The 18,625-nt window shown below is 41.2% G+C and overlaps 1 protein-coding gene across 3 annotated transcripts in view; it reads right to left on the reverse strand.

The window, feature by feature from the left end:
- The window catches only part of LOC108401639 (uncharacterized), a 171,734-nt gene that overhangs the window by 139,466 nt on the left and 13,643 nt on the right, over positions 1–18,625 (reverse strand). Inside the window, exon 2 of one of the 3 annotated variants that reach the window (XM_073216364.1) lies at positions 6,514–6,666. The exons of the other annotated variants lie outside the window; for them this stretch is intronic. The gene's annotated coding sequence lies outside the window, so the exon portion shown is untranslated. The remainder of the gene's footprint in view (positions 1–6,513; positions 6,667–18,625) is intronic. 3 annotated transcript variants of the gene reach the window in all.

Below are 18,625 nucleotides of genomic sequence, written 5' to 3' on the forward strand. Positions count from 1 at the left end.
TTTAAGACTGCACTCAAGACTGAGGCCCCAAGTACGTTTTTGATGGACAGCAGTGATCTGGCTTATCCTCAATTTTGTACATAATTTAATAGTATCAGCATCTTGTAAAAAGAATTCTCTCAATGTTATAGCAGAATCTGCAAAAACATCCACCCTGGTTTCCTGGGAACTTAAATGGGCCTAGAAGCTGCCTGTGGCTATGCTGGATCTTACCTGGACTCCAATGATCCAGGGATAGAGTGATTTACAGCTGCTCAGAAGTGGAAAATTCCCCTGTGGCCCCTCTGGAAAAGCTCCCTGGTCCACTTAATTGTGTTCCTTATTCCACTATCTAGGCTGATTATACTGAATTACTTGGCACCCCTGGTAAGCCTGTCACTTAGATTCTAGAACAAATGAAGTTTGTGGAAGGCTTTGCTCTTTCTCTCTATTAAAATATTCATAAAATATTCATATCTACTCTAACAACCTGATAAAAACTGGCTAAAAGCCTTGATGGTATTCCCAACAGGAAGTGTCATTTTTAATGAACCCATAAGCATCATAAATAAAAAATAACTGGTCTTAATAAAGAATTGATAGAACAGCTCTGACCCCACACAGGTGTCAACGGGGAAGCTACACATAGCCTTGGGAGACCCAGTGCAGCAAATGAGTCTCCCAGAGCCTGAGGGTCCCCATCCAACAAGCAGATTCCAAACAAAGACAGAATCAGTGAACTTCCTGAATAAGTTTCCATAAAACAGTTGAATCCAGGGAGTCTCAATGGAGGGGTATAGTAGAGGGTGGCAAAGAGTCCCTCCTGAGGGTGTAAAACAAAGTGGGGGGAGGAGGAAAGGGCATGGGTGGTAGTAACAGTAGTAGCTAACATTTCTTGAGCATAAGACCTTGTAAAAAGCATTATCCTCCCAAAAACCCTACCAAATGGGCAGTATTATCCCCTCCTCACAAATGAAGGCAAATGGATTTATATAAGCAGTCTGAGGTCGGAATTGCAACCCAGGTCTCACTCTAAACCCAAGTCTCTAACTAAAGGCTTCACAAAAGCTTTAGAAATGCTGCTTAAAACACTTAACTCACTCCAGTTATTTTTTGGCAAAAGGTGGAACATGAAGTCATCAAGCACAGCATTCACTTGCCCCTGGGGTCAATGCTCCAAACACCCTGGCTGAAATCCTGGCCTTCTTTCTACTTAGCCAGCATACTGCTCAATCCAACCCCACCCCATAGAGGGCACAGGACCTAGAATCCTATGCTCCAGAAAATAACTAAATATATACTTACACAGTCTTTGTAATCACAGCACAACTGGCTCTGTCATTTGGGTACTGTGTTATACTGAACAAGTTACTTCATCTCTCTGAGCCTGCAAACTGGTCCGTTAAATAGGTATAACAGCCTTAACTGCTCACACCTAGCCTTGTTCTAAAAGGATTTAAGGTAGCTAATACCTACTTCACTGAGTGGTGGTCAGAATAAAATAGAACTTTATTAGCTTTTCATGCCAACAGCCCTTGTTATGAGAGAACCTCCATAATGAGGCCAGCACAGACCCTGGCTCGTAGTGGGCTGGCAGGCCATGTCTCCCTGTACCCCCTGCCCTGGACTGCTCACAGCCCTCCAATGCCTTCCCAAGGGCTCCCATGTCAGAGCTAACACCCCATCTCATAGGGCTCCCATTGCACTGCCGTGCCTTTGTCTCACAGCTCTTCATTCCTTTCATAACCTTGCACCTGGGGATGGGGGTGGAAGGGATGCCAGAGGAGGGTGATCAAGAAAAAGGAGCTGAAACAATCCTAGCTTCCCTCTCCTCAGGTGCATTCACAAGCAAAGTGTTTAAATTAGCCAAAAGGCTATGGATATAGTGAGGGCCCCTGCAGGACAGGTTTACCTCACTTAATTCTAAACCTCCTTCCCAAGTAATAGGGGCAGCAGGACAGAAGGAGGCCTCACCTGAGGTAGCCCAATGTGTGAGTGTGACATCCAACAGAAAACAGACGGAGGGACCATGGGGTTGAGGAGTAGCATAGGCAGTCCAGATAAGCAAACCTTTCCTCTTCAATCATATTGATTTCCTGTTTTGTTTAATCATAGTTTTAGACAAGTACCATTTTCTAGAACTCTAGCACTCCAGACTCCATACCCAGACTGAAGGTGCCAATGTATGTAACCTTGGCTTTCTCATCCAGGATACTGGGATGGCAGTAGTAAATCACACCATGTAAGGTAGCTGTGAAGATTAATGGGATAATCCATGTAAAAGGCTTGGCACATAGTAAGTGCTCCATAATGGTTGGTTATTATTACTGGAGCTAAAAGACTCCTGCTAGCCTCAGAATCTGGCTGCCATTTGAATGCTGCTGTTGCTATGGGAAAAGATGTTCTAAGATGTTAACTGTGGATTTACAATGAACTCTTGACAATTTGAGTTGTTGTGTTAGAAAAAGTCTTCCTTTTTAAAATCAATGCAAAAGATATGCATGAATTATGCTTTTCTTCATCCAATGAGTCTGATGCGATCTATGTTTTATTTTTAATGTATGCCTCTGCCAACATTACTCTAATACCAGAGCCAGACAAAGACACTATAAAAAAAGAAAATTATACACCAATATCCCTGATGAACACAAATGCAAAAATCTTCAACAATATATTAGCAAAACAAATTAAAAAACACATCAAAAGGATCATCCATCACAACCAAGTGGGATTTATTCCAGGGACGCAAGGATGGTATAATCGTCATAAATCAATCAATGCAACATACCATATTAACCATCTCAATATGCTGAAAAAACATTTGACAAAATTCAACAGCCAATCAAGATAAAAACTCTCCACAAAATGAGTATATAGTGTACATACCTCAACATAATAAAGGCCATGTACAATAAGTGCACAGCTGATATCATACTCAATGGTGAAAAGCTGTAAGCTGTTCCTTTAAGACCAGGAACAAAACAGGGATATCCACTCTCACCACTTTTATTCAACATAGTACTGGAGGCCCTAGCCATGGCAGTCTGGCAAGATAAAGAGATAAAAGGCATCCAAATTGGTAAGGAAGAAGTTAAACTGTCACTATTTACAGATGACATTATATATTATATATAGAAAACCCTAAAGACTCTATTAAAAACTATTAGAAACTGGATTCAGCAAAGTTGCAGGATACAAAATTAACAAACAGAAATCTGTTGCATTCCTATATGCTAACAACAAACTAGCAGAAAGAGAAATCAGGAAAACAATTCCATTTACAGTTGCATTAAAAAGAATAAGATATCTAGGAATAAACCTAACCAAGAAGGTGAAAGACCTATACTCTGAAAACTGTAAGATACTCATAAAATTAAAGACACAAATAAATGGAAATATACCCCTTGCTCATAGATAGAATTAATATTGTCAAAATGGCCATCCTGGCCAAAGCAATTTATAGATTCAATGCAATCCCTATCAAAATACCAACAGCATTCTTCAATGAACTAGAGCAAATAATCCTAAAATTTATATGGAACCACAAAAGACCCCAAATAGCCAAAGCAAACCTGAGAAAGAAGAATAAAGCTGGGGGTATTATACTCCCTGACTAAAAACTATACTACAAAGGTACAGTAATCAAAACAGTATGGTACTGGCACAAGAACAGAACCATAGATCAATGAAACAGAATAGAGAGTCTAGATATAAACCCACACGTATATGGTCAATTAATATACAATAAAGAAGCCATGAATATACAATGGGGAAAAGACAGTCTCTTCAATAACTGGTGTTGGGAAAACTGGACAGCTACACGCAATAGAATGAAACTAGATTACTATCTAACTCCATATACAAAAGTAAACTTGAAAGGATTAAAGACCTAAATGTAAGACCTGAAACCATAAAACTCTTAGAACATATTCATAAAACCCTTAGAAGAGAACATAAGCAAAAATCTCTTGAACATAAGCATGACCAAATTTTTCCTGGACATATCTCCTAGGGCAAGGAAAACAAAATAAAAAATGAACAAGTAGGACTACCTCAAATCTAAAAAGCTGCTCTACAGCAAAGGACACAGTCAGCAGAACCAAAAGTCACCCTACAATATGGGAGAATATATTCATAAACAATTCATCTGAGAAGGGGTTAACATCCAAAATATATAAGAACTCATATGCCTCAACACTAAAAAAAAAAACACAACTAACCCAATTAAACAATGGGTGGAGGACCCAAACAGACATTTTTCCACAGAAAACAATGAGGTACTGACACACGCTACTACATAGATGAACCTTGGCAACATTACACTAAGTGAGAGGCAGTCACAAAAAACGCTTATTATATGATTCCGTTTATATGAGGTGACTAGATAGGCAAGTCTACAGTGACAGAATGTAGGTCAGTGCTTGCCTAGTCCTAGGGAATGGGGATGTGGGGGTACAGGGTTCCTCTGTGAAGTAATAAAAATGTTTAAAAATTGACTGGAGATGGTTGCATTTATTTGTGAATATCCTAATAACCACTTAATACACTTTAAATGGGTGAATTGTATGGTATATCAATTATACCATAATAAAGTTATTACCCTAAAAAATGAAAAAGAGCAATCTGAGTAGGAGGGGATTGCTGATTTGTATGAGGAAGGAGCCACTTTGGGCCAGGGGCCGCATGTGTGAGGTTGGAAGGTCCTGGAGAGGGCGAGGCCATCAGAGACTGGAGGGCACCAAGCACAAGGGTACAATATGCAGTCAAATGACCAACTTGTTCAGACAAGAAAATCATCCCCATATCCTTGGCACAGGCCTGGGCTTCCTCTCTTACACACATCCATGCATTTTAGAACTAATGAATTGATAATTCAGATTATTCCCCATGGCTCACCTCAGGCACTAGAAAACTACTGGAAGGAGAAAGGTAGATCCAGGTATCAAAAACCCCCCAGATCATACAACTCATGTTGACTTAGCAGTGATTTCCCAAACCTGGCTGTTCATCAGAAACACCCAGGGAGTTTGACTCTCTGCTTGTTTTGTAGTACGCTGCCTGCCTGTCAGGCTCCATAACCCAGACATTCTGATTCTTTAAGTCTGGGAGATACCTAGGAATCCTGAGCCTTTTTAATGTTCTCTCCATGTTTTTTGATCATAAACCAGACATATGAACTTCTGGACTGGACAAGAATCCCTCTTAAAATATTTTTTTGTAGGAAATAAGAATAAATACATTTTTTAATTAAAAAAAAAGGCCTCAAGCTTTCATGCAAAGAGAATACATAGCAACCGCTTGATAATGTTTTTATAATCCCTGGTATACTACAAAACAAATTTTTAAAAGAATAAAATACTTGTGTCGCCACCACTTACCAATTTTGTTTGAGTCAGGTGTTCCAATCAATTCTAAATTATTCCTAAACTAATGCTTAAACATCACAGAATTTAAAATCTGAAGGAGCTTTTAAAAAATAAGCTCATTTTAGTATGGATATTACTTCAGATCTCTCAGCCTAGATAAGAAGAAATGTCAGCCACAAAGATGAAGTATCTTGCTTACGCAGTGAGCCAACCAGGTCTGTATGTTCATGGTCCAGTCCTAGCTCTGCTACAACCTAGGAGATTTTGCAATAGCTTACACTGGGGTCTTCAGCTGCAGTAGAGTTAGGCTCTGTAGATATGAAGGAATGGCATTTAAGCTGTAAATCTAACTATGGGCTTTTAGGCTTTTAGCAGTGGCTGTTTCTGATCATGCCTGTGACAAACCTTGAAACCTAATATTCCATTCGAATTCAGGTAAAAGTTCCTCGCTATTGTGTGGCTGCCTCAGAAAGGGGTTGTGGACAGTGTGGCATCAGGTTCGACAGTAAGAGTACATGAGAGGGATTCTAACAAGAAGGAACGTGTAGGGCACAAGACCAGAATCTACAATGTACATGTAACCCAGTTCCATGAACCAACAGAAAATGAGACAGAAAGATATGGACTTGAATGAGAAAGTCATTCAATGTCAATGGCTTATCCAGATCTGCTTGTTAGGAAGGTATGGGCTGCTTGTGTCTGAAAAATTATCAGAAAGACAAGCAGCTTCTCTCTAGAATGATACTTAGAGGGTCTGTGCAAATTAGCCACAAACTTAAGAATTTTGTAGAAGCCTTCTGAGAGAGATGATATTAATACTCCCAGAACCAAGCCTTATGCTATGAATTATTCAGGAGGTGGTTAGGAGGCATCACTATATCATTACTGCCCCTGCAAAGATTCAGTCACACTCACTGTCCAACCTGATGCCAAATTGTTCACAACCCTTTTCTGAGGCAGCCACACAACAGCAAGGAGCTTTTACCTGAATTCAAATGGAATGTTGGGTTTCAAGGTTTATCACAGGCATGATCAGCAACAACCACTGCTAAAACTCTGCCAATTCCTCCCCAATCACTCACTGCCTGACCCTGAAACCAGCAAACCAGATGTGCCCAGCAGACCAGCTGGCTGGTGGTATCTTTATTCATAAGGCCAGTTCACTTACAGGAATTGAGTAGACATGGCAGTGCAAAGACATTGTTGTAAGATTGTTACTGGTACAACAGAAGCAGAAGATTCTAATCAAAAGATTGAAGTCTGTGTACTGATTCTTCTCTTTAGTCACTCTGAGAATTTAGTCAAATTCTCATTTATTCCCCTGTAAAAGGTAAGGAACAGTTAGTTGCTTTCCTTACTTTCCAGTTCAGTTTAGCTTATATTTGTAAAAAGCATATAAACTTTATAAACTTTGCTAAACTCTACATGCATGTTGTTATATCTAAGTTGTTACTGTTGTTACAATGTTTAGGGTTGGGAGAAAGGTGATAGTTACAAAAAAAACCTCAAAAAACCAAGGTCAGATAACAGCAGCTACTATTCACTGAACACTTCGCGAGAGCATTGCCAAATTCTTCAAGTTTACTCCTCCAAAATCCTATAAGGAAGGTATATTATTTTCCATTTCCACAGAGGAAGAAAGTAAGTACAGAAATGTTTGGCCATTTGCATAGGACCCCACAGCTAATAATCAGCAGAACTATATTTTGAACTTAGGCAGTCCAACTAGTCTACCAAACAAGCAGGAGTTTGTTTTTTAACTTCTCAAATGGATGGACATCAAATGCAAAGCTTAAAATGAATTGTGGTGGTGGAACTCTTTTAATCTTTTGGGGGCTTTGGAAGAGTGGGGAGGTGAGGGGAATGTTCCATTTTACTACAGATTTCAACAGCTATGTGAATCATTGCAAAAGGCTGTTCCCAGGTCCTCTTTATCCTCTCTCGATGACGTAGTTACAACTCTCTCTAGAAAGCCTGTGTCTGCCTCTGGCTGCCTGGCTCAGCTCTGTCTCGTGCACTCCAATGTTGCACTTTCATCAAATTGGCAGTGGCTTACCAAGATTTGCTTGTTAGGGAGGTACGGGCCTGTGTATAAAATCATCAGAAAGAACAAGCAGTCTCTAGAATGATACTTAGAGGGTTGTGCAAATTGGCTTACAAACTGAAGAACTTTTGCAAAGTGAAAACATGCCCATGTTTTTTAATCCACAGAAATATCTTTTGAGATGTATGCTTCCTTGTCCAAGCAAGAAGCCCAAAGGGAAGAGTCAGTTTTCACCAAAAAAAGTGATCTGTGAATCAGCATCTGAGGTCACAATGACACACATGTTAGACACACTCATTACCCCTATCCCTGAACCAGCTAAAGGGACAGGGCATTTGTCATTAGACGCTCAAGAGGGCCTCCTAGCCACCTGATTCAGAAAGATCCCCTCCTGGGAAAGGCCCCAGCAGGGAGTGAGCTGTTGGAGGAGGGCAAGTATATCACAAAGCCTCCATCTTTCCCACAGTTTTCCTGATCTCACAGTGACTTGCTAGAAGTCCAAACTCTTCACTCCTCAGCAAGGCCTCCTAGGCCCCATCTCAAGCCAGCTCCACTCACCAGTCTCTCGCGTCTCCCCACCACCTCTGTCACCATGCACTGCAGCCTGACCCAACAACTCTGTCTTGATCACTGCTCTTTTGTTAGGTAACACAATGACAATTTGCTGCTATCAGTGAATAACTGCAGTAATCTAAATAAACCAGGTTCTTTTTAGCTCCAGGGCTTGGTTCAAGCTATTCTCTCTGATCGAACTGTCTTTCCCATTCCTCTAACCAACTTCCTCTCTTTTTATAATAATCAGCTTTAGAGTTCTCCTCACTTGGGAAATCATCTTGGGATGATCTCCTCACTTGGGAAATGACTCTCTCTCTCCCTGAATTGGGTCAGGGACACCAACTACCAGAAAGATCCTAGGTATGATAGAGAAGAAATGGGACTCAGCTTTGCTTTAAGGAGCACATCCTAATTTACATTCAAAATGAGGCTGTCCTCTTTAAGGAAGTCATTTAGTCCATTTTAAGAGACTAGGTTTATGATGTTGGTAACCCTCTTAGAAGGCTAAGAAATACATTAAATTTCCCAGAACATCATACCACCAAGGGTGGCATTCCAGAATTCTGAATAAATCAAAAAGTCTGTACTGGAAGGTAACTTGGATATCATCTCAACCCCTCATTTTATAAATGTGGAAACTGAGGCCCAGGGAAAGTTGAGGTCATCACAAAGATCAAACAGGAAGTTGGTGGCAGAGTTCAGACAAAACCTCAATTTATCTTTAAGTTGTTCACACACTCAAGACTTTAATCTTTTCATCTCACACTCAGAAGAAAAATCCAGTAAATTCCTCCCAATACCTGCTTTGAATCACATTCCATGCTTTTTTTGCTTCACAAGTTAAAGAACAATATTGTGCTGAAAATGTAAAGCAAAAGTGGAATGTTTTAAGAGCTCCAGATGGTTTCATCAAAAGACATACTATGTCAAGACATGGGGTCATCCCGAGTGAACAAAGGCTAATCCTAAGGTTCCACGGAAACTAGTCTTTTGTGTAATGTTCCTTAAACACCATTAATTTGAATATTATTATCCCAATTTTTGTCCTATTGAACACCACCTTTACTATTATTTACTTCTTTTCTTTAACTCACTTTTCTTTAACTCACTCTTTAAAACATGAATACCTAGTTTAACCTCAGCATAAGCAAAATAATAAATAATCCAAGAAATCACAGACTTGGTATGTTATTACTATACTGTTTTCCTAGCACATTTAAGATGAATATATAACTACTAAAATAAAAAATGCTCATGTACCACTTAAAATCATTCTGCATACTACTACTGGCATGCATATAAAGAACCATGCTTTTACTCTAGAGCACAATTGATTCTATCCAAAACAGTATTTACTGGTATTCTCCATAGGTCCTCACCAGTCTTCTATATGCCCCTATTTTATCTGAGATGCCAATCAGAAGTAGCACATGCAGATCCCAAACTACAGCTTATCTTTATTTACACTAATAGCTTTTCTTATCAACCTCTAGATCACTATGCCTTCCACACATTTGATCTGTCACTTTGTTTGAAATAATCCTTTACTCTAATGTTCTTCACTGACTATTAATAAATTATTGGACAAACAGCAAAAATAATCACCCTTTCACCTATGAAAACACTGGTGACTACAACTTAATGGTCTGCCAGTGACATGCAGCTTTACCCAGCATAATGGATGCAAATGTGTAACGGGATAAGGGTAAGTTATTTTCACAAAACCTGTCACTTGTCACACAAATTACATGGGCTTCTATTAGCTGTTTAAAGCACAAATTAAAAAAAAAAACAGATTCCACTCATAATCCTGGATCCCCTGGAGAAGGCAGAACCAACCTACAAAACCACGGAAGAACAGAGGCTGCGGGAACAGCACACTGCCTGTGCACATGGCAAGTCTGCTGTGAGTGGTGGAAACAATGTTGGTCAGAGTCATCCAGGGATTCAAAGGTCTTCAGAGGAGGAGGGGGAGACCTGAGATTATGAGAGACGCCCAAATCTGGATGCCATAGCACAGCAGGAACTCAGCAAGTTTCTGGGCCTGCCAGGCCTGGGCAAGGTGAGGCTGGGGGTGATGCCGGCCCCACACAAAGGCAATGCTAACTAAGGATGGCTGCTTTGTATCATCAGGCTAGACTGGTCAGAGCCCTCAGAACTGTGCCTTCCACGCACATTCCTGAGGAGCAGTGACTGGGGACCAAAGGCTGAGAAGCCTGTGTCCTGGGGCCTGGGGCCCTGGGGCCTGAGGCTGCAGCTATTCACCAACTTCAGCCCAGGGCTCTCATAACATTTTAGGGAACCAGCAGATGCAGATGCGTTTGCGAACTGACCTGGTTTTATCCACAGCTCTTCCATCTTAGATTGGTACACTTTATGTTTCCCTTCTTATAACTAATGGCCAATATTGACCCAGTACTTAACATGTTCCAGGCACTTTTCTAAGCAGTTTCCATGTATTAACACATGCACAATCATAGGGAATCTGACCCAGAAGAAGCCTTAGCTAACTGAAGTGGAAGAAACCCTGGACCAATGTCAGAAGAAATGAGTGCTTTGCCACCAATTCGCTGTGAGATGGTGAGCAAGTCCTGCGTGTCTCTGGACCTCGATTGTTTCACCTGGTGAGGTGGTGAGAGGGATGAGAGATGACAAATAGTTTCTATATGAGTATCAACTCTAAGCCAATGAGCTGTCAGGGCACTATGTTGAGCGGAATTCTAAGCCAGCATGGGGAAGTGCCACCATCCATCAGCCATGTCCCCCACCATGGGCAAGGGAACAGGCAGTGAACATATCACTGCTTTTCTTCTCTCACTAAAGCAGCTGTAAGATCCCTTCCTGCTCAAATTCCTTGAGTTCATGGTTCCATCCCAACTCACTCAGTATAATCTCTATAAATTAAAGAGAGAAAGAATAAGGATTCACTTTGCAACCTTGCATACCTCATCAAGCATGCAACCTCTGACAATTTAACCTCCGTATGTCTCAGTTTACTCACCAGAAAGTAAAAATAAAAATACTTAACCTGCATAGTTATCCTAAGAATAGTGCCTGGCCTACTGCTGATGTTTCAGTTAAGTAGAAGCTACTACTGGTATTTTCATTATCATCATCTTCATTAATCTATCAGCTTCAAACTGGACTTAGAGCATTTTCAGGCCTGATTTGTAACATAAAGGATATACATTTATAATGAAAACTAATTACCGTAACTTTTCTTGAGGAATAAACTTCAGGTCCATCCCAATGAAATATCATTCAGATTTTTATTAGAGAAAATTCCAAAACTATACAAAAATAGAGGATATTATAATGAACTCCGATGGACCCATCACTTTGCTTCAAGAATGATCACTTCCTAGCTACTCTTGTTTCATCTATGACCACAACCACTCACCCAGGTTCCAAACAACCTGGACTTCCCTTAAGCAGATACTAAAAATCACATTGTTTCATCTGTAAACATGTCAGTATCTACCTCAGAACAATGGTAACCATTCTTTGTAATTTTATAAGTATTTGTTCTTAATTGAATGAAATGGCAACAGCCAGGCATAATTAAGAAGTTATTTCTACACATCTCTAATAACATTCCATGGGAGTCACCAACAAGTGTACCTTTTTAAAAAATAACAAGCGATTAGCTCAGAAGGCCACGTGGGGACTGTGGTATGTATGATTTATTATAGCTATACAAAGTAAGTTTTTTTATCCTTTAAGATATTTATGACACTGCTAAAACACTGAATGCATCAACATCAGAATTAATCATGAGTAATATTTAATTAGTGCTTGACAAGGATCAATTTGGCAACTCTTTTTGTTCTTTTTCCTTCCCCTGAATAGAAAAATAGTCATAAACTAAAGTGTTTTATTTTTTCCATCTGCTTCTGGTAAAGCGCATCCCTGAATTGCTAACTTAGCTGAGATCTCCTGAACTTTCATATACCCAGGTAATTAGACTCAGATGCTGTCTGGACTGGGATTATAAATCAAGTCTGTGTATGTAAGCGGAAAACAGACTGCTCACACCAAGAGTGGTGTCGCTGTTTCTCATAGACCTGCCCCTGGAGAAGACAGGCCTCACGTCTGAGCAGAGCGAAAAGACACTTTCATGTTGTTCCCATGCCACTGAACCCCTTCTCTCACCTCTGAAATCCCCAGAAAACACTGATTAGAAGCTGAATTCTTTATTTACAAAAGAAAAAGGGCCTTTGGGGCACTCAAAAAGTCCCAGCTACTATGAGCCGGGAGACCGTGGCACACAGAAGGTACAGTGATGGCACCTTCCAACCAGACTGTTACCACCCAAAGCACTGGATCCACTAAAGAATTTGTGTGGCACCATGTACCACTTCCCAATCAGGGAGTTTTGTCCTATAGCGGAATGATCAGGAAAACTTTCAGTCCATTGTTTTGCAACAACATATGCACTCATTTAATTTTAATAAAGCAGCAAGATTTATTTCAGTTAAGTTAGTGTTTTAAATTGTGGAGCTGAAAGTTCATGGACTTCTGAAGATGTCTAAATGGAAGTATTAAGTGGTTATTTTTCACTTACAATTACAGGAGGCTGTCATCCTAAGGGATCCCCTTTTCTTTATCTCTGACTCATATTCGGTAAAACTAGGGTTGAAATGCCTATTGGAGACAATGCACATCACCTTAGGAGCCCCTGGGAACAAGAAATCAGCTATCATTGGTTAAATTCTATGTACCAAGCATGGTACACCCTGTATCTAATAGAAGCCTCATAACAATGCTGGGGTGGAGGAATATGGCCATCAATTAATGGATGAGAACACAATGGTTCAGGTAGTTATATGAGGTTCCCAGGGTCACTGAGCTAATAGGAATCCAAATTTAGGCACTGCTGACCCCACAGTCAAAGTTCATACTGTACAAGCTGACCCCCTACAATGGATCTTCCATTCTCCTAATTATAATAACTAATATTAAGCACTATGTGCTCAGAGCTCTATATGCATCACCTGATTTAATCTTCACCCTATCTTGTTCTTATTCTCATTTTGCAGATTAAAAAAAATAAGGCATAGAAAGGCTAAGTGACATGCCCACAGTCACACAGGGAAGTCATCTGACTGCAGGGCCCTACCTATTAACATTCTGCTAATATCTGCCTGTAGGGCAAATTGGGCCACACTCATGATTTTATGAGATGATTCTCTGAAGTTCTGAGTTCCCATAGATTTATAAATACTGTGGACTGCCTGGGCAGGTGCTCAGTGAATCTCACATCATGTAAGGGGACAACGAATTAGAATCCTAAGCACTCCAAGAGAGAAAATTCAACACACACACACACACACACACACACACACACACACACACACACACAGAACTCAAAAGGACTCAACAAAAATGGGCACAAACTAAAGTGGAATGATTTTTCACATGGAGGATGAGTGGTAAGAAGGGAACTGGCCAGAGTTTATCATAAAAAGCGAAGCTCTGAGAAGATATGATTGAAATGAAAATTTTACCTGCTTTTACCCTCCCTGTGTCAAATACTGAATTTCCCTCCTCCATGGCTTGGGAGATGAAGTCAGTGATCTTGTTTCTGCACCACTGACTTTTCCACAGGCAACCTGATAGCTTCTGGAAACAAACCAGTGATTACAAGATCATTAAAGTATGTTACTTTAATTAAAGGAGGGTCCTGTGTGGAATGGTGAGGAGCAGTAAGCCCGGTAGTGACAAACCCAAGTGCCAAGTGACAATCTGTTCACCACAGCCTGTCTCACCATCCTTCCTCCGGTTTGCCTCCATGTCACAGCCTGACTGGGCCCAATCTTGCTTTGAGCCCACATCAAACTGGGTCAGCCTCCCAAAAACCTCACATGTCACATTTTTCAGATATGCCTTGATAGGCAAAAAGGCTGTGCATTAAAGTGGTATCACCACAATAGCTAAGTAAGAGAGAGGCTTGAAATTTAATAGGGCTGGAAAAGGAAAGGAAAAGAAAAAGAAAGAAAGTTTAGACTGCCAAAAAAAATTAATTGTCATTGTTGTAAAATTGTGTTGCACAGCGAGAATACAAATATTATTCATGTTAAGGAAAGGGTTGACCTAAGATGTGATTTATAGGCACTTCAAATGCAGTACAGGAAGTAAATGGAAAAATTAGGGTTCGAGGTCACTGAGTAGGCAAGAGTCAACTTAAGGGTAAAGTTAAAAACTTTAGGAAGGGAGCACACAGTTCAGCTGGCCATATAAATTAAGATCTGTTCTCACTTTGAAGAAATGGAAAATATCAAATATTAAGGTGGGTATGTTACTAAAGGAGTTTTCTTCTCACCATATGAAAAAATAGGAGTACTTGTTATACAGTGAAAAATGCCAGAGGGATGTTTCATAAGGAAAACAGAGAGGAGATTGATTCAACCCAAGAATCAACTGTTTTATCAGTCAGTAATGTAAATAAGCAACAGTTACAAGTTAAAGGGCTCTAGAGGCATTGTCCTGCACAAGAACAGGGAGTCCAAACTGAGTTTTGTTTTTAGGGATAGTTGCTTTATTTTGTATTAAGAGAGTTTGGACAGTTCCCAAACTTATCAATGGCCAGGAAGAGAGAACGGAAGCAGGGAAGGGTGTTCAACAGTGGAGTTCCACGAACTTAGCTGCCTGCTCATTCCGCTTAATATGGTTAGTATTAAATGTCTTTTTTTTCCCCCAGAAATGTGAATGCTTCCCAAAGAACCACCAGAGGGCAGAGCTTTGTGATGTTCTGAAATTAATAATTGCTAAACCAGCCCATCTTCCTGCCTACTACCAGAACTAATCACAAGAATGGTTGTGACCAATCTTCTGGAAAGCCTGTGCCAAAGTCCACATGAAGCAAAACAGCCAAGACCTCTGCGGGGCCCTCTATCTCTCCTGTAGCGGTAGAAGGAAACCAGGGCTATGGCAGAGTGGAGCTCAATTACCACCTGATGACAGCCCAGAAGGGGGCGCTCCATGCTGAAAGGGATCAAGACCAAGCTGAGGCTCAGAGACACCTAATCCATCCCCGCATCCTCCACAGGCTCTTCACCAAATGGGGCAGGGCAGGGACTTCCCCGACCAAACACTCCAATCACAGGCCCGGGCCTACTCTTCACTGCAGTCCTTCCCCCCTGGACCGAGCTCCTGTGCTCATTTTACTGTGATTTCACCTGCATCTAAAAATATTGGGTGAGAAAGCCAGGAAACAAGGAAAAACAACTCTGTACCTAATAAATCCCTGATTTTCTGCCCTCAACTCTCAGTGTCCTCTGTTGGGCTGTCAGCAGCCGTAGTCAAAGGTGGAAGCAGCATCCTAAGGGCCTCTGTGATGCATAGAAAACGGGACCTGGGAAAATCTAAGTGGGCAATTCCGAATCAGTCCTGGGCTGGGACGTAGGCTCCCACAAAACCAAGCTGCCCTGGCCTTTTGTAGGCATTCTCCTGCCAGAAGACAAGGGTACGTTCTGGGATCCTGAGAACTTTCACTGTTCCTGTCCCCTGCCTGATGACCTGAGCACAGAGGCTAGAGCTAATCAGTCATCACCCAGTCTGCAGCAAAGGTCCTCGCTAACCCGTGTCCTCCCAGCCATTCTATCAGAGAGAAATCTGATATCAGCTAAGGATGTGGGAAGGGGCGATTGGCATCTTCTCTTTCTTTCAAACTTTGAGTTAAAGTTCCAGGCCAGATATAATTAAAATTTTCACACAGGCAGCCTCTGTTCAACTGCTCTAAGCCTCAGTTTCCTAACCTGTTCAAAAGTGAGAACTGGGTTAGCTACCTCACCAAGTCCTAAATGCCTGGGATGGGGAACTAAGGTAATCCTGGGAAAGCCCTAAGTGCTGGTTACTGTCCAGTCAGTCTCAAACTGCAGACCTCCAGGGAGGAGAATCAGCCACTTTGTGGGATGGCCTGCTTTTCCACCAAAGACTGGGAGGCAAAAGAGGGTGACCTCGGCTTCAGGAAGTCATCTCTGCCTATCACCTTGAGATGATTACAAACTCATCCTACTGCCTCACAAAAGGATACCTAGTTTCTTCATCTGTAAAATAACACAGAATTTTATTTTAGTTCCCTTAGGGCTCCCAGAACAATCCACAATTCTAAACTATTCCTAAGACTGCATCTGCCACTTCAGTGGCCATGTACCATACATAGCCAGCTTATCTTAAGCTGTGGACACTTACTTAAAACTCCCAGACCTTTTTCACAAGTGCTACCATCACTTCCAAATGAATGTTTGTCATTAATACAGAATTATATATTGTTCTTCTTGGATGTTTCAGTGCAGGTTTCAGGCGGTTAAGATCATTCTGAATCTCCATTCTGTCATCAGTGGAGTCTGCTTCTCTCCCAGTTTTAGGTCATCTCTAGATTGCAGAAGTGGTGGGGAATGTCCAGGGCAAAGTTTTATGCTTTTAGCATATAATTTCTTTTCATGGCCAAATCACAAAAGAGGGGAGGGGTTTCTATATCTAAAGCTAAAAACCAAGGGATGAAGAAGTAAGGGGAGGCGATGGGTGATAGAAGTCTCTACTGGTAGGGTCTACTGTCAAAGTGAATGAGGGTAATGTGTGTACATTAGCCTAGGGGCTAGCACACATGCAAACTATGGTTATTATTGTTTTTATTATTAATGTGTAGTTTGGTCAGTTCGAGGCCCCTCTCCATCCGATTGCTCACCTCCAACCACACGTTCACATCCAAACCCAAGCATGCTGCGAGGCAGCAGGACAAGCACGGCTTAGACACGGCCTGACCTTGGGCGAGTCACTGAATGTCTCTGTTTCCTCATCTATAACAGGAGGGTAGTAACAGCACTTCTAGCACTGGTGTAAACAGTAAAGATAAAATTATGTGTTTGCATAAGTGCCTAACATAAGGGGCACTTGTTATATGCTAATTATTACATTATGAAAGCAGGTACTTGGGCAACTTGTTAGTTATCGTAGTAGAGGAAAGCTCTCCTGAAGAAAGGCATGGCGTTTAGGGTGCCCTAGGCTCTGGAATTATCAGAAGATTTCAATACATAATTCAGGGCAGACTCTTCTGCTTTCTAGCCACAACTATTCCCCCACCACAAGGAGAAAACTCTCAGAACTTTCCATCAGAGTAGAATAGGCCTTGAAATCCATCCAATGCTGGCTCTGACATTTACTACCTGTTCAACCCTGGGCAAACCAGTGGGATTATCCAAAATCTACTTCAAGAGGGGTCATGAAGATCGAATGAGAAAATACAGGTAGAAAATGCTTAAAAATTCAGAAGTACAATTGTAATAATCCCTCCTCCACTGCACATATAAAAGCAGCCCTCAATGAAATGACAATATATAGGGTGTTAAGTGACACAGCCTGGTGAGGGGACTGAAAGTTTTTCCAAAACTAGTGTGTGTCACTTGTCATTGTCTAACTGAAATCCGGGTTTAATGACTAATGGCTAATCACGTCAGAGCTCCGTGTACACATCACTCTGGTGCTCCACCAGGTATTAGCATCAGATCTGGTCTGACACTCATTGGGTTTTGTTGTTGTTTTAGGCCAAGTATTCCACTGGGATTTGCCAAAAGGGAGTAAGTCCTGTCAGCTCCACATGCAATGATTACTGGTCACAAGTTCTTTTAAGAAGGCTGTGAAGCGCACACCACAGGGAGGGCATCAGCAGGTTAGGTCGCCCCATGTACAGGAGGTAGTGGAGTATATTACCTAGGTTGCTAGAATTGGATAAACAAACCATCAGTGCTCAGATCCAGTGGCTAAAACAGAGCAAAGAGGGTCTTCAGAAAGAGCCCAGCACAGTACTAGGTTTATTTAAAATTTCCTCCTGAGACCATCCTTATAATAATACAGGCAGTGGTTTCTCTAAAAGCTGGATTAGATCCTGCCCTGCCTTTTAGAAGTTTTCACAACAGATGGAGGGACACGGCTTTAGAGGAAAGCTAGGCTCACATCCATCTGCACTCATTATTGACCCTGTTCTGCGAAATGCTATATGTTATCTTGAGCCTGTTTGTTTTCATCTGTCAGGGTAGTTTATTGTTAGGGAAATGTGGTGTCAGCTGTCTCTTCCCCACCATCAAAGTTACTTCATTAAAGTTAATAGTGTTTGACTTGCAGAGATCTCTTACTGAGGTAACCCAAGAAAGCCCCCACTGGCTGTTATTTTTCCGGCAGTAAAGACACCAAATGGATGCAATAACTGCATTAATCTTTTAGGAAAAAGAAGAAGAAGAAAAAAACTACTGCATAACTTTATCTAGTAGCTGCTTAATAAATGCACCTTGAATTCATGAGGCTAACTCTACTCTTCAGTTTGAGACAGCATGATGAACTAAATGACCTGTTTCTTCACTTGCCACTCGAGACTCTGTGGCCTGTGGCTTGTCACTTCCTCAGCCTCAATGTGAGTTTATTCATCTCAGAAATAAGGGGGATGGATTGTAAGAAAGCCTTTTAATTTTTCTAAATGGGGAACCCTTTAGACAAAAGTAATCTTACAATGAAGCCTATATAAAAAGCAGATAAAACAAACTTTTTCTAGCTAAAAAGGGGAAAGAGACCAGAAGTCCCACCTTCTCAGTATCTCTACCTCCTCCATATACCCCACACATACCTAAATCTACCTTTACCCTTCCCCAGGGGGTCCTGAGCTACGTTTGTGAGGTGCTACCCGGGC

Source organism: Manis javanica, chromosome 11 (genome assembly GCF_040802235.1).
Source record: "Manis javanica isolate MJ-LG chromosome 11, MJ_LKY, whole genome shotgun sequence".
Lineage (NCBI taxonomy): Eukaryota > Metazoa > Chordata > Mammalia > Pholidota > Manidae > Manis > Manis javanica.